Source organism: Kogia breviceps, chromosome 5 (assembly GCF_026419965.1).
Source record: "Kogia breviceps isolate mKogBre1 chromosome 5, mKogBre1 haplotype 1, whole genome shotgun sequence".
Taxonomy (NCBI): Eukaryota; Metazoa; Chordata; class Mammalia; order Artiodactyla; family Physeteridae; genus Kogia; species Kogia breviceps.
Window position 1 is genome coordinate 51,009,713 of NC_081314.1, and position 12,373 is coordinate 51,022,085.

General features: G+C 33.5%; 1 pseudogene; it reads left to right on the forward strand.

The window, feature by feature from the left end:
• The first annotated feature begins 8,887 nt into the window (after window positions 1-8,887).
• Window positions 8,888-9,864, forward strand: LOC131756809 (dysbindin pseudogene; annotated as a pseudogene).
• The last annotated feature ends 2,509 nt before the right edge of the window (window positions 9,865-12,373 follow it).

Sequence of the window (12,373 nt, forward strand, 5' to 3'; positions counted from 1 at the left end):
AAAGAGGGGAGGGAAAATAAAACATAATCAGAAACTGGCACAGAGTGGAGATCAGAAATTTTACTTATCTAGTAGTTTAATTTTAAGTTCATAAGCATCCAATATTTACTCACTACTAGGCATTTATCTTTACTGAAGACACAAATCAGCTGACCACATTTTTCATCCTATTCAGTAGGAACTGCTTGAATGGAATCTGAATTAGTTTATCCAGTTTCAGAATCAAAACTTCTCTGTTCAGGGAGGTGGTATAGAATGATAAAAAAAAAAAAAAAAAAACAAGAACTGAATTGGAAATGAGTAGGTAAGTTAAAAACAAGTCTCAGGGGCTTCCCTGGTGGCGCAGTGGTTGAGAATCCGCCTGCCGATGCAGGGGTCACGGGTTCGTGCCCTGGTCCGGGAGGATCCCACATGCCGCGGAGCGGCTGAGCCCGTGAGCCATGGCCGCTGGGCCTGCGCGTCCGGAGCCTGTGCTCCGCAACGGGAGAGGCCACAGCAGTGAGAGGCAAAAAAAAAAAAAAAAAAAAAAACAAGTCTCAGAAAACAGGTTGTATTATTTTTGTTGAAAATAAAATAAAAAATACTCTAACTCATACTATCCTAGCCTTTCCTTATTTATCAACTTTATATTACAATTCTAGAACCAAAAATACATCTTGAAAATAGGAAGAAAACTATATACAGAACCTCTAACATTTGTTAAGAATTTATTAATATGATGTGCATCAATATATTGCTCTCTATTTCAAAAAAATTTTCCTTTTATAAAGGTCTTTCTTGTACTATCTCTTTGATCGTAAAGAAAAGTAGGTAATTAGAATACCATTTTTGGGGGGATTTTGTTTTAGGTGAAGTAATTGAAGTTTCAGGGGCCCCAGGGAGGTGATTAAGATCTTTTATTCTGGAGCTTGATGCTTGAAGATTATATAAGAACAATAAGGCTACAGACATTACTCATATAGACTCCTAATTTATTCAAGTTTGAGGGAAAAAAGAATGTAAGCAAAAACTATATTGATATTCATCTTATCATGAATTTCCCAGCACACTCTCTTATTGGTTTAATGATTCTTTGAAAATGGACATTTAAAGCAGGAAACAGAAAAGATACACTGTAGGAAGACTATGGAGGAGTTATATATGGGGGTGGGCATGAATCATGCTCACCATGTAGAAAAGTGCTTGCTGAGCCTTTGAAATACTCTGTGCAATTTGTTTATAAGAGGAATTTGCAAAATTATTATTTGCCTTGCTCTTGTGTCTATATTTGTGCTTGTGCCCTCCAAGTTATGATTTGATATTAAAGATATTTTGATATATACATAGCCTTAGAAAAATATGAATTTAAGTTTAGAATCAGTCCTCAGTATAGCCTATTTTTCTTCTGATGTATTCCAACCTGTTAACTTAAGATGATGTTGAAAGAGGACTGGAATTATATTTAGGTTTTTCCCTTTCTGGATGTCACTTGTACCTCTTATTACATAAGCTTGGATAAGGCACTTGAGTGCTTTGATGTTGATTATATTTTTCTGTAATTTTGAGGATACAGTAGCTTTTTTTAACTTTTTATTTTATACTGGAATATAGTTGATTACCAATGTTGTGTTACTTTCAGGTGTACAACAAAGTGATTCACTTATACATGTATCTATTCTTTTTTTTTAGCTTATAAACAACAGAAATTTATTTTTCACAGTTCTGAAGGCTAGAAGTCTAAAGTCAGGGTGCCAGCATGGTTGGGTTTTAGTGAAGACCCTTTTCTGGGTTGCAGACTGCCTATTTCTTGCTGTGTTCTCACCTGGTAGAAGAGGCTGGGGATCCTTCTGGAGCCTCTTTTATAAGGCACTAATCCCATTCAGGAGGGCTCCACCCTCATGACTTAGACACTTCACACAGGCTCTACCTCCTAATACCATCACCTTTGGGGATTAGAATTTCAACATATAAATTCTGGGGCGACACAAACATTCAGACCATAGCATCTTCCCATTGGTTCTGTGACATCAACATGTATCTATTCTTTTACAAATTCTTTTCCCAATTAGATTATTACAGAATATTGAGCAGAGTTCTAAATACTTCACTGGGCTATACTAAAAAAAAATCAGATGAGCTAATGAATGCATAATTAATGGAACATATAGCTGAAGCAACATGGTATAATGGTAAAGAATGCGTGCTGAAGAACCAAATTCTGTGTTTAAATACTGATTTTGCCACTTTTCAGCTGTGTATGCTTAGCAAGTAACTTCACCTCTCTCTGCCTCAGTTTCCTTATCTGTAAAATCAGCATGATAATAATAGTTCTGACCTCATGTGACTGTGAGAATAAAAGGAAATAATCTATCCAATGCTCTTAGAACTGTGTCTAGAGTATATTAAGAATTAGTCAAATTTAATGATGATGATGGTGATGGTGATGATGATGATGATGATGATGACAATGTGCCAGGCACCAGGATACAATGGTTAAGAAATCACAATCATTTCTTTCAGTAGGAAAGCTGAAGAGACACAGAAGCTTAAATTATAGTGCTGAAACTCTACTAATAAAACCTATGATATTTCTGAAGTTTAACTCATAAAGCCTACTAATACATTTAAACTTCCTCGAATGATTTGCATGCTAAATCATGTTGAGCCACTTTTAGGTGTTTTCTTTTGACAGAATCCTTAGGAGACTATGGGATGTGATGCAAAGGTCCAGGATCTGTCTCATCCAACCTTGTGTTGAGATCTCCTCATTTATAAAATGAACGAGCTGAATAATGTGTTTTCTTAGATTTATTACAGGCTGAAGTTTAATGCTCTAGTGATTCCTTTATGTATAATTCTACAATTGAGAATGCAATAATGATAATTATTGCTTTGCAAGCTACTAGTTTCATTGCAAATGTCATTACTTATAATAAATACAGGATAGCCAAAAGAAGTACTTTCTAAAATATGTAAAATCAAAATGAGCATATATTTCTTTTAAAATAATTATTTTTGAAGTAGTTAGTAACATATTTTATTTAAAAACTTCCAAAATGAAAATTTTAGAATTATCTCTACATACATATTCTAAGAGGCAAGCAGGTTCTCAAGGACCATTATTGAATGCTTATAGAATATTTAAAAATAAAAAGGAATAAAAGTCAAAGCAATATTTCACACAGTGTTCTAAAAAATCATTTGTAGATTAGGATATTATAAAGAAGCAAAAGAAAAAAGTTAACTACATCTCTTCTGGGGTATGTGTGACTCCCAGCTTGAATTCTTAAAAATTCTACTGAATACTCCAATTTTGTCAAAAACAAAACAACCACAAGAAACACACACACAAAACTACCCCAGCACTCCCAAAGCTGTGCAGTGCTCCAGTGGCATATATTCTCACAGTTCACAAAGCATTTCCACAAACATTTCCTGGGACCCTCACAAAAAACCCCTGTGATTTAGGCAAAATATGTCTCTCAATCTCTTTCCATACTCCTACATTTTCTCCAAATAGATTATGTGACAATTAGTGTCACTTCAATATCAGAAAAATAAACACATACAGCTACTTTGTGACATCTAAAGAATGGCTTAATTATAACATTGTGGGTCAAAGACTGACTTTTCCTTTTTCTACAGAAAAGCAGTATTCACTCTGCCAAATATTTAGAGTATAAAGCTTCAGCATCTATAAAATATGAACAAAAAATAATTACCTCAATTGTTGCAAAAATTCAATAACATGCTTAGAAAATTTCACATAATAATCTGCAAATAATAAATGCCTCTACATCTTAGTGATTTTCTTCTCTTCTGAAAAAACACTAAGAAATTTCATTTGTACAGTAGAAATGGCTTCATGATCAGGAAATTGGAATTAACATTCTACCACAGGCTATCAGAATATGTTATTGAGTTTTTATTGCAAATAAAATTCAAATAATACTACCTTCAGTGTTACTAACACTACCAGTAGTAAATATAATATTAACATCGGAAATAATAATTATTATAATAATGATTAGATTTTATATAGTGCTTTTTTGTGTCTGATATTAGTCATTTCTATCTTCACCATAACCCTGTATTATTATCCTATTTTAAATACGAAAAAACTAAGGGACTTGACTTGCCTAAGAGCAAAGTTCTGGTTACTAGTGAAGGTGAGATTTGAACCTATGAAATTTTCACCTTCAGGGTTCATGCTCTTTATAATTGTACTATAGGTTATTTGTAATTTATAGAAGCTCTATAATAGAGTTATGATTATATTTTTAGAAAAATTGCTTGGCTAAACATATGGAATTGCTTGCCTGTTTAAGCATTTTTCAGGCAGATGCAGTGTGAAATAAACAAATACATTAAATAACATTAATATGAGCTTCTTTTTTGTTGTTTCCTATTTCCATGTAGTAGAAGTAGGATCTTATTTTTTGAAGAACAGAAATGTTAAAATTGACAAATAATTTGGAATAGATAATAGTGTGCCTTTTGAGTGCCTTAATTATGTAATGAACATTTGCTGTTTGTGCATATTCTACTTTATTTTACCACTTGAAAAGGCCAGTAGATATAAATAATGTAATAAGTGTGAGGAGCTTTGCATTTCTGGAGAGGACATTACAAATAAAATGATCAACACAATAATTCAAAATTGTGTGAGGTGTATTTTCCAAATTTTTCATATTCTATAATGTAACTATTTCCAGTGTCTTTCAAGATAAGGAGAATCAATTTTTCTTGAAGATACAGATTAGGCAACTGCAAAGAAAAATTCAAGTGACCTTAAGGATTATCTCTCCTTAGTCATTCTTACACTGATTGTTCTAGCTTTCCACAAAAGGTAATAATATCTTTTGAATTACTGAACCATTAGTTCACTCTTAACCTTGATGAAAACTTCAAGAAATGTCTTATTACAAGAATAAGACATGTGAGGGAACATAAGGTGTTATTTTGGTTTGCACTTCATATTTTATATTATAAAAAATATAGCATTAACATTAACAAATATGGCATTATTGATGTTGGAATTTTTTAATTTAAGCTCTTGGCAAGTTTCCATATTTTTATTATAAAAAGTACAAGCTCTTTTGAGAAAAACATAAAGAAGCAGAAGAATTTTAAAATATGTTCTAACCAAGGTGGCTGTTATCATGTAACACACAAAATAAAATAATGAACTTTACTGATTTTTTTCATGTTTCTAATTGTTTATTCTCATATTTTCCAAAATGTTCATTTTATATTTTCAATACCAAATTTTAAATTTATATTTATAGAAATATATGTTTAAGTTATGAGTTTATGAATTTTTATGCAACTTGCATTTTTACTTAATTCTGTAAATTTTTCCATATCAATAAATATTCCTAAAAATAAAATTGATAGAGCTTGTTATTTCCAAAATTTGAGTGTCAAGCTACAGTTGCCCTTTAGATCTTTTAACTGATTTTCACTCCCAGCTGCAGCTGTAAGGAGTCCCTCTCTTTACCTTGGTTAACAATGTGCTTCATTATCAATCTAAGTATCTTAGTGTAGAAGAAAAAAAGTAATGAATTTGCCCCACTTCTTCATAGTTATTTTTGAATCATAATATAAAGCAAAAGTTACAAATATTTCAGGTATTAGAAATTCTTTAAATGAATATCTACAAAGTATTAATTTGGTGTATACACCTTGCATTAAGAATTATTATAAATATTATAGCTATAATTTTAATACCAAGGATATTATAAACAAAACTTTTAAGTGTATGCATATGTGTGTATATGTATTTGCACATATGTATAGGATGAATATAGAGTCTATGTTTATTCCTAGTTGCATTAGATGTGAACTCTCCTTAATTTTACAAAACCTTATGTATAGATTTTTATGTGTATTCCTTTTTTATTGGAATTCAACTTTTATAAACTATTGATAAAACAAATAATTTGTTGATCAAGCAGAAATGTTGCTTTCTGTGGTGGAAATGGCCCTTTATCATATATCATCACCTGATGAACAAGACAATTCTGTTAGATCTACTGTAATGGGAATTTCTCTTTGGTATGTGGTATGTTTAAGATCAGAAAAAAAAAAAAAGGTGTCATGTCTAAGGTTCAACACTAATATGTGCCAGAACTTTGTCTGGATTCTATAAGTTTCAACCCAACATTTTATTTGCCTTGTTCCACCAGAGTGAGAGTAGAGATGGTTTTTTTTCACCACTCTATTCCATAAGCTCTTGAAGCTCATGATAGAGATAAAAAGAGAGAGAGAGAGAAAGAGAGAGAGAGAGAGATAGGTAGAGGTAGAGATATAAGTAGAGAGATATATTAAATATTTAGTGTTAAAATCCACAAAGGAAACCATAAAATCCCTAACAAACTTATCATTTGATTTTGTTTGATAATTAAGCTGTGCTGGAGTTCTATATGGCGTTAATTTTAAGACTGTGAATAGCCCATAAGAGGATAAACTGTGGAATGGAGTATGAAATGAGGGAGGAGGACCACAGGGATGAGAACTAAGCATGCCAAAGCCTCAGAGGACTGCTTGCCAACTCCAAGAAACAGGAGAACTTGAGGGACCTTGACCTGCAGATTCTAGCGAGAAGCCTTTCTTTTCACTTTGGGCAGACCTTATGATTCTGTTTTAACTTCATGAACTAAAAAAGAATAGCATAGGTATGCAATCACATCTCTGTAAGAAAAATATTTTAAAAAGTAATATCAAGGTAGCAACATGATCATACTTAAAATTAACAGTAATTACTTACTACCATCACATATCCACTCAGTATTCAGATTTTCAATTGGCTGATAATGTTTTTGAATCATAATCCAAATAAGATCCTCACGTTAGTTGCTATGCCTCTTAAAGTCTGTTTTTAGCTGTAGCCTCCACTTCTCTCTCTCTCTCCCTGCCTCCTCTTATAATTCATTTGTTGAGGACACAGATTTACCTGTCTTAGAGTTTTCCACTGTCTGGATAATGCTGATTGCATCCCCATGGTATGATATAACATAGCCCTCTGCCTTCTTTACATCCTGTAAATTCTTAGTTAGATCTAGAAGACTTTACCCTTTTGGACTCTTATGCCATAAGGGCAGCTGTGTTCTTCCACAAAGAAAGTCAAGAAGCACTACTGTCTCTTATTTTGTCATAATAATAGTCATTGCTGATTAATTAATATTAGGTATAGAAAAATAATGATATTTAATTCTATAATTTTTTTATTAAGTAGAATATTTCTATAAAAATTCATCTAATTTGCTGTATGTCTTGAATACACACACACACACCCTCTTTCTCATCACTTTTACCTTTTTAGACATTTTGGGGCTTTTTTTCACTTATTTTCTAAATCCCATGTTATGTTTTTGATTGTATATGTTCTCCATTGGAACCTTTGTCATTTAGCCTTCATTCCAGAGACTCTAGTCTTTTATTCTCATTTCTTTAATTCATTCAATTCTTATTTTATATTCTTTTATTTGTCCATTTGTAGTCAGATTCTCTGTATTTCTTATTTGTGGTATTATTTCAATTCTGTACATGCTTGTTTAATTACATTTAATTCATGTCAGAATGTTGTCTTACACTTTTCTTTTTTGTTCTTAGTTTAGAGAAATTTTTGCCTAAAAATATTATATTTATGCTTTCTTTTATTATGGTAGCTCTGATGAGATCAGTGTTCACATTTTGTTGATGTTTTTAATTATTGTTTGACTTTTCTGGGACTAACAGCAGAAAAATTATATAAAGGTGAGGTTTGGTGGCATACTTCATTTCTTAGTTCAAGAGCAACCTTTCCTGTTGCTACAGTGATTTCTTCAACAAATGGAAAGTAATAGAATCTCTTCTGTTCTAAAACATTTTGATTCTTTGCTGTTTTCTAATTCCAGCAAGGTTTTGATTTTCAGCCATCATTTTATTTCTGTTCACCACCAAGCCTCCAAAGATTCCCTTCCTGAGGATCCTCCACTGCCTTAAGAGTTGTTGCTTGTATGACACTGCCATCTTTGGTATCACATAATTTAAAGTCATTCTGTTTAATTCCCTATTAAATGTTCTCTGTGCTTTCTTACCATGGTTAGGATCCTCTGCTTCTAAATATAAATATTATTGTATGTTACCTGTGGTCATCCCTACTAGAACCCTACAGCACTCTCCTGTGTTCATCACACACATCACACACTGCCTGTTAACCTCCATTCAGGCTTGAACTCCTCTTAAGTACAGGCATTAAACACATTCTGTGGTCTTGGGTGGCTATGCACCATTAAAGTAAACTGAAGGTATATTCTCTGTGTCCTAGTTATGCTGTTAATATTAACTATGCAAGATTTTCTTATCTAACTTTGTTGATCAGCAATTTTTCCCTTGGAGGATGTATAGAGATTCAAATTTTAAAAGCTCCCATTATCCTTGAGGTACTTGGAAATTCTACAATAATATTTTGAATGGAACAAAGGTGCCAGAGTTTAGAAAGAATTCTAAATCACAAAGTCCTCCAGAGAAGGAAGACAATTGTAATTTACAAAGCAAAGCATTTAGTCTTAGAATAATTCTTTCTCTCATTCAAAGACCTTTGAATAGGCAGAATATGAAAATGAGAGTATTCTAAGTGAATAGTGCACTGGAATCTAAGCATGATGAAACTAAAGAAGATAAAGAACTGGGAATACTTTATTTCATCAAAAAGCAGAACTTGCATGAGTTAAAATGCCTTTAAAACATAAATAGCTTAAGTTTAAATAGCTTTAAAACATTTTTAATATGTTGAGAATACATATTATATTAGAATTAAATAAATAAGATAAAATATTGAGTTAGTTTATAACAATCTTTCTATAATTCTTCTTAACTAGTATACTTCAGAAAGCTTTTCAACAACTGGAAAAATTGACCCCAAAATATCCCATATTTGCCAAAGTGCTCTGCTGGACTAGAATTACTTAGCAGGTATGAAGATACATGGGCTGCACTTCACAGAAGAACCAAAGAATGTGCCGGTACTAGAGAGCTGGTGGGTAGCAAGGTGGTTATGCTTTCAGCACACTGGGAGAAAAAGAAGACACACCTAAGAGTTACAGGTGCATCCTCAGCAACTTCCAGGTTTAATACCAGATTTAGAATTTATGACAGCAAATCTGACATATTTAATGGCTAGTTTTTAGGAGGTAAAAACCACCTGCTGGGGCTTCCCTGGTGGCACAGTGGTTAAGAATCCTCCTGCCAATGCAGGGCACACAGATTCGATCCCTGGTCCGAGAAGATCTCACATGCCGCGGGGCAACTAAGCCCGTGCACCACAACTACTGAGCCTGTGCTCTAGTACCACAACTACTGAAGCCCGTGGGCTTAGAACCCGGGCTCTGCAACAAGAGAAGCCACCGTGGTGAGAAGCCTGTGCACTGCAACAAAAACCCAACACAGCCATAAATAAATAAATTATATTAAAAAAAAAAAAGTAAAAGAAAAAACAGATGAGTTAACTGGGTAGGAAACACTTGTATTCTCTCAAGGATACCTCCTCCTCAGGCTCTCTAGATTTCAGAACTTTCATCTGAATTCTTCTCCAGTTTAAAAAAAAAAAAAAAAAAAAAACACAAAAATAAACCTACCTGCTGAATCCGGAGATTTTATGTGGGCAATAGAAAGATGAAACATAAGCAGTCCCAATAACTGAAAAATTACAGGAAAAATAAGAGGAGTGAACTTGAAATCTTCAAAGATGAACTAGATGCAGAGCACACCCAGAAGGTCTTGGAAATGGAGCATACCCAGCAAATGAGGCTGAAGTAGCAACAGAAAGTTTTTGAGGAGGCCGTCTCGCAGGACGTGGAATAGTACCTTTCCACAGGTTACCTGCAGATAGCTGAGAGGTGAGGCAGTTGGGGAGAAGGCCCCCTGGTAGCAGGGACTCTCCCTGGGTGTGCAAAGGTAGTGTAATGCCATGCTCCCTAGAATGGAAGGGGCATGGAATAAAGTCCTCGTAAGTCCTGTTCTATTGTTAGACCCCCCAAATCAAAGAGGATGTATCATGCCATATTTGTCTTGACATTGTTTTGCCTCATTCTATAGTTCTAGGCTTTAGTTGAAGATGTTTAGAAAATGCAGAATATGTTAAAAAAAAAAAGTAAAAAAGGCAAAGGAAATATACACATAATCCTGCAGCACAGAATAATCCTTAATACTATTTTAGTGTAGCTCTTACCAGTTTGTGCATGTGAAAGAGTCAGTCTATTTGAGATGTTCTATTTATGTAATTGGTATAAAAGTGTATATATACATCTGGCTTTGTAGCTAAGTTTTCTTAACATTATATGGGAATCTTTCCTCCTATATTATTAACATTTTCGAAATGCTAAAAATAACCATTATATCATTTCCATCTCTGTATAAAAATGTTTATTTTTCATTTTGTAATAAGTTTTGTATAATTTTGGATTAATTTCATTTATTAATAAATATATTTAAATAATCATACATATTCAGCATTTTTCTTTAAATTATTCTTTAATTTTTAATCACATATATTCAGCATTTTTCTTTATTTATCATGTTTCTAATTTTTTTTTTTTTTTTTTTTTTTTTTTTTTTTTTTTTTTTTTTTTTTTTTTTTTTTGCGGTATGCGGGCCTCTCACTGTTGTGGCCTCTCCCGTTGCGGAGCACAGGCTCGGACGCGCAGGCCTAGCGGCCATGGCTCACGGGCTTAGTTGCTCCGCGGCATGTGGGATCTTCCCGGACCAGGGCACGAACCCGTGTCTTCTGCATCGGCAGGCGGATTCTCAACCACTGCGCCACCAGGGAAGCCCCGTGTTTCTAATTTTTGAAATATTAAAATATTTACCTTCACTTTAATTAATTGTTTATTATTATTTTATTTATTTTATGAATTCCAAATTACATGCAGGATAGCACTATTATTGTTTTGGTATTCTGAGAAACATATATCTAAAACTTGCTTTATTATTTTCTCTCAGTATCTAAATCAATAAATAGGACATATGCTTTCTAACTTTAAATAGTACAAAACATTTAAATAATCCAACAAAAATTTAAAAAGAAAAATTAGACTACATAGGTGAGTTTCAAACATACAATAAACACTTGGAATAAATATAAGGACAAAAGAAACCACAATAAACATGCAAATGTTAAATAACAAGATTCAAAATAGACATACCTACAGTTTTATATAAAGCATATAAAATGAATAATCAAAATATCCATGTATATATACTTAAATTATACATACGTAAAGCTATCCCAAAAAGAATAAAAATAATGAAATTCATAGAAGGCACCAGGTAAATATTATTCAAAAACAAGGAAGTGTAATAAAAAATAATTTTAAAATTTATAATGTAGCTCATATGCAGAAAATTTAACTTTATTCCCAGACATATAATAAAGTTAACTTAGTTAACAACTTCCATTTCTACCTGTGGTAGAAAAATTAATCTTACCAAATTCATTCTACTTTTTTTTTTTTTTTTTTTTCCCAGTACGCGGGCCACTCACCACTGTTGCCTCTCCTGTTGCGGAGCGCAGGCTCAGCGGCCCTGGCTCACGAACCCAGCCGCGGCATGTGGGATCCTCCCGCACCGGGGCACGAACCCGCGTCCCCTGCATCGGCAGGCGGACTCTCAACCACTGCGCCACCAGGGAAGCCCCATTCTATTTTTTAAACAGTCTAATTTTGGGTAAATATTCTCCCAAGTTTAGGGTTCAGTTTTCTAATCTTTTAACAATCCAGTTATTTGCAGTAGTTTATGTATTGTCCCAAGGGAGTACTGGGTAGTGACTCATCCACGTGCTTTACTCTTTCCTCTGGCCTCCACCTCTGTTTCACGGTTCCTGCCTGATCTGAGTTTTATGACCTGGAATAATGTCCACATGCATCAATAAGAGCTCCATGCATGAAGTTCACTCTGTCTGCAAACTGTCTTTAGTATTTTCCAGTTAATCAAACCTCCTAGAATTTCTACTATCATTGTAGTATTTTGGTCATTGAAACTTTGTTCTAAGATTCACATGTAGAGAAAGCCCTCAGCAATCACTATTCTATGTTTCAGGAAACATGTCCAACATGGATATCTCCTAAGTGATTCAAAATCCTTTCTCCACATCATAAAAGTAAAACAAAATTCTCTGCTTTCAGGTTTTCCTACAACTTCTCTGGACTTCTATTAAATTATCGTAATAATTAACATCATTGGGTGTAAATTCAGGGAGGTAATGTTTCTGGGCCCCTTTAAAGGACCTATCAGTTTTAAAACCCAAGTCATAATGACTTAGATTATCTTCTGCCATCTGGTTTTCAAAAGCTAATTTATATTTGTGTGGAAAAATGCTTCTTCTGTCATCACATAGTTGTCCCTATGCTATAGA